Source organism: Aegilops tauschii, chromosome 6 (genome assembly GCF_002575655.3).
Source record: "Aegilops tauschii subsp. strangulata cultivar AL8/78 chromosome 6, Aet v6.0, whole genome shotgun sequence".
Lineage (NCBI taxonomy): Eukaryota > Viridiplantae > Streptophyta > Magnoliopsida > Poales > Poaceae > Aegilops > Aegilops tauschii.
The window spans coordinates 81,809,030-81,814,424 of record NC_053040.3 but is presented as its reverse complement, the minus strand read 5'-3'; positions in this window follow the sequence as shown (position 1 = coordinate 81,814,424).

The window sequence follows — 5,395 nt, the reverse complement described above, 5'->3', positions numbered from 1 at the left end:
AACGAGTAAAGAGACTTGCCGGTAACGAGATTGAACTAGGTATTGAGATACCGACGATCGAATCTCGGGCTAGTAACATACCGATAACAAAGGGAACAACGTATACTGTTATGCGATGTGGCCGATAAAGATCTTCGTAGAATATGTGGGAGCCAATATGAGCATCCAGGTTCCGCTACGTGATCGCGGAGGTGCCGTACTTTCGGTATTAGGATCGGTCGATCGTGAAGACGTACGACTACATCAACCGCGTTGTCATAACACTTCCGCTTTCGGTCTACGAGTGTACGCGGACAACACTTTCCCCTCTGGTTGCTATGCATCACCAAGATCTTGCGTGTGCGTAGAATTTTTTTGAAATTACTACGTTCCCCAACAGTGGTATCAAAGCCAGGTTTATGCGTAGATGTTACATGCACGAGTGGAACACAAGTGAGTTGTGGGCGATAATAGTCATACTGCTTACCAGCATGTCATACTTTGATTTGGCGGTATTGTTGGATGAAGCGGCCTGGACCGACATTACGCATACGCTTACGCGAGACTGGTTCTACCGACGTGCTTCGCACACAGTTGGTTGGCGGGTGTCAGTTTCTCCAACTTTAGTTGAATCGAGTGTGGCTACGCCCGGTCCATGTTGAAGGTTAAAACAACACATACTTGATGAAAAATTGTTGTGGTTTTGATGCGTAGGTAAGAACGGTTCTTGCTCAGCCCGTAGCAGCCACGTAAAACTTGCAACAACAAAGTAGAGGACGTCTAACTTGTTTTTGCAGGGCATGTTGTGATATGGTCAAGACGTGATAAGATATAAATTCGTTGTATGATATGATCATGTTTTGTTAAAGTTATCGGCAACTGGTAGGAGCCTTAAGATTGTCTCTTTATTGCATAAGATGCAAGTGCCATGTAATTGCTTTACTTTATCGCTATGCGATAGCAATGCAAAAGCAATAGCTGGTGAGACGACCATGTGACGACACGTTGATAAAAGATCAAGATGATGGAGATCATGGTGTCATGCCGGTAACAGTGAAGATCATGACAGTACTTTGGAGATAGAGATCAAAAGCACAAGATGATGATGGCCATATCATGTCACATATTTTGATTGCATGTGATGTTTATATTTTATACATCTTATTTTTCTTAGTTCGACGGTAGCTTTATAAGATGATCCCTTACTAAAATTTCAAGGTATAAGTGTTCTCCCTGAGTATGCACCATTGCGACAGTTCTTCGTGCTGAGACACCACGTGATGATCGGGTGTGATAAGCTCTACGTTCACATACAACGGGTGCAAGACAGTTTTGCACATGCAGAATACTCGGGTTAAACTTGACGAGCCTAGCATATGCAGATATGGCCTCGGAACACTGGAGACTGAAAGGTCGAGCGTGAATCATATAGAAGATATGATCAGCATAGTGATGTTCACCATTGAAAACTAATCCATCTCACGTGATGATCAGACATGGTTTAGTTGATATGGATCACGTGATCACTTAGATGATTAGAGGGATGTCTATCTAAGTGGGAGTTCTTAAATAATATGGTTAATTGAACTTTAATTTATCATGAACTTAGTCCTGGTAGTATTAGCATATCTATGTTGTAGATCAATAGCTCGCGTTTAGCTCCCCTGTTTTATTTTTGATATGTTCCTAGAGAAAACTAAGTTGAAACATGTTAGTAGAAATGATGCGGATTGGATCCGTGATCTGAGGGTTATCCTCATTGCTGCACAGAAGAATTATGTCCTTGATGCACCACTAGGTGACAGACCGATTGCATGAGCAGATGCAGACGTTATGAACGTTTGGCAAGCTCGATATGATGACTACTTGATAGTTTAGTGCACCAGGCTTTACGGCTTAGAATCGGGGCTTCAAAGACGTTTTGAAATGCCACGGAGCATATGAGATGTTCCAAGAGTTGAAATTAGTATTTCAGACTCATGCTCATGTCGAAAGGTATGAGACCTTTGACAAGTACTTTGCCTACAAGATGGAGGAGAATAGCTCAGCTAGTGAGCATGTGCTCAGAATGTCTGAGTACTATAATCACTGGAATCAAGTGGGAGTTAATCTTCCAGATAAGATAGTGATTGAGAGAGTTCTCTAGTCACTATCACAAGTTACTAAAACTTCGTGATGAACTATAATATGCAAGGGATAACGGAAACGATTTCCAAGCTCTTCGTGATGTTGAAATCGACAAAGGTAGAAATCAAGAAAAGCATCAAGGGTTGATGGTTGACAAGACCACTAGTTTCAAGAAAATGGCAAAGGGACGAACGGGAACTTCAAAAAGAATGGCAAGCAAGTTGCTGCTCCCGTGAAGAAGCCCAAAGCTAGACCCAAGCCTAAAACTGAGTGCTTCTACTACAAAGGAAATGATCACTAGAAGTGGAACTGCCCTAGATACTTGGCGGATAAGAAGGATGGCAAAGTGAACGAAGGTATATTGGATATACATGTTATTGATGTGTACTTTACTAGTGTTTATAGCAACCCCTCGGCATTTGATACTGGTTCAGTTGCTAAGAGTAGTAACTCGAAACGGGAGTTGCAGAATGAACAGAAACTAGTTAAGGGCGAGGTGACGATGTGTGTTGGAAGTAGTTCCAAGATTGATATGATCATCATTGCACACTCCCTATACTTTCGGGATTAGTGTTGAACCTAAATAAGTGTTATTTGGTGTTTGCGTTGAGCATGAATATGATTTGATCATGTTTATTGCAATACGGTTATTCATTTAAGTTAGAGAATAATTGTTGTTCTGTTTACATGAATAAAACCTTCTATGGTCATACACCCAATAAAAATGGTTTGTTGGATCTCGATCGTAGTGATACACATATTCATAATATTGAAGCCAAAAGATGCAAAGTAAATAATGATAGTGCAACTTATTTGTGGCACTAACGTTTAGGTCATATTGGTGTAAAGCGCATGAGGAAACTCCATGCTGATGAGATTTTGGAATCACTTGATGCTTGCGAACCATGCCTTATGGGCAAGATGACTAAGACTCCGTTCTCCGGAACAATGGAGCGAGCAACTGACTTATTGAAAATAATACATACTGATGTATGCGATCGATGAGTGTAGAGGCTCGCAGCGGGTATCGTTATTTTCTGACCTTCACAGATGATTTGAGAAGATATGGGTATATCTACTTGATGAAACATAAGTCTGAAACATTTGAAAAGTTCATATAATTTCAGAGTGAAGTGGAAAATCATCGTAACAAGAAAATAAGGTTTCTATGATCTGATCGTGGAGGAGAATATTTGAGTTACGAGTTTGGTCTTCATTTGAAACAATGCGGAATAGTTTCGCAACTCACGCCACCTGGAACACCACAACGTAATGGTGTGTCCGAACATCGTAACCGTACTTTATTAGATGTGGTGCAATCTATGATGTCTCTTACCGATTTACCACTATCGTTTTGGGGTTATGCATTAGAGACAGCTGCATTCACGTTAAATAGGGCACCATCTAAATCCGTTGAGATGACACCATATGAACTGTGGTTTGGCAAGAAACCAAAGTTGTCGTTTCTTAAAGTTTGAGGTTGCAATGCTTATGTGAAAAAGTTTCAACCTGATAAGCTCAAACCCAAATCGGAGAAGTGCGTCTTCATAGGATACCCAAAAAGAAAATGTTGGGTACACCTTCTATCACAGATCCGAAGGCAAGATCTTTGTTGCTAAGAATGGATCCTTTCTAGAGAAAGAGTTTCTCTCGAAAGAAGTGAGTGGGAAGAAAGTAGAACTTGATGAGGTAACTGTACCTGCCCCCTTATTGGAAAGTAGTTCATCACAGAAATCTGTTCCTGTGACTCCTACACCAATTAGTGAGGAAGCTAATGATGATGATCATGTAACTTCAGATCAATTACTACCGAACCTCGTAGGTCAACCAGAGTGAGATCCGCACCAGAGTGGTATGGTAATCCTGTTCTGGAGGTCATGTTACTTGACAATGATGAACCTACGAAATATGAGGAAGCGATGATGAGCCCAGATTCCGCGAAATGGCTTGAGGCCATGAAATCTGAGATGGGATCCATGTATGAGAACAAAGTGTGGGCTTTGGTTGACTTCTCCGATGATCAGCAAGCCATAGAAAATAAATGGATCTTCAAGAGGAAGACGGACGCTGATAGTAGTATTACTATCTACAAAGCTAGACTTGTCGAAAAAGGTTTTGACAAAGTTCAAGGTGTTGACTATGATGAGATTTTCTCACTCGTAGCGATGCTTAAGTCTGTCCGAATCATGTTAGCAAATTGCCACATTTTATGAAATCTGGCAAATGGATGTCAAAACTACATTCCTTAATGGATTTCTTAAAGAAGAGTTGTATATGATTCAACCAGAAGGTTTTGTCGATCCTAAAGGTGCTAACAAAATATGCAAGCTCCAGCGATCCATCTATGGACTGGTGCAAGCATCTCGAAGATGGAATATACGCTTTGATGAGTTGATCAAATCATATAGTTTTATATAGACTTGCGGTGAAGCTTGTATTTACAAGAAAGTGAGTGGGAGCACTACAGCATTTCTGATAAATATATGTGAATGACATATTGTTGATCGGAAATAATGCAGAATTTTCTCGAAAGCATAAAGGAGTATTTGAAAGGAGTTCTTCAAAGAAAGACCTCGGTGAAGCTGCTTACATATTGAGCTTCAAGATCTATAGAGATAGATCAAGATGCTTGATAAGTTTTTTGAATGAGTACATACCTTGACAAGATTTTGAAGTAGTTCAAAATGGAACAGTTAAAGAAAGAGTTCTTGCCTGTGTTACAAGGTGTGAAATTGAGTAAGACTCAAAGCCCGACCACAACAGAAGATAGAAAGAGAATGAAAGTCATTCCCTATGCCTCAGCCATAGGTTCTATAAAGTATGCCATGCTGTGTACCAAATCTATAGTATACCCTCCACTGAGTTTGGCAAGGGAGTACAATAGTGATCTAGGAGTAGATCACTGAACAACGGTCAAAATTATCCTTAGTGGAATAAGGATATGTTTCTCGATTATGGAGGTGACAAAAGGTTCGTCGTAAAGGGTTACTTCGATGCAAGTTTTGACACTGATCCAGATGACTCTAAGTCTCAATCTGGATACATATTGAAAGTGGGAGCAATTAGCTAAAGTAGCTCCGTGCAGAGCATTGTAGACATAGAAATTTGCAAACTACATACGGATCTGAATTTGGCAGACCCGTTGACTAAACTTCTCTCACAAGCAAAACATGATCACACCTTAGTACTCTTTGGGTGTTAATCACATGGCGATGTGAACTAGATTACTGACTCTAGTAAACCCTTTGAGTGTTGGCCACATGGAGATGTGAACTATGGATATTAATCA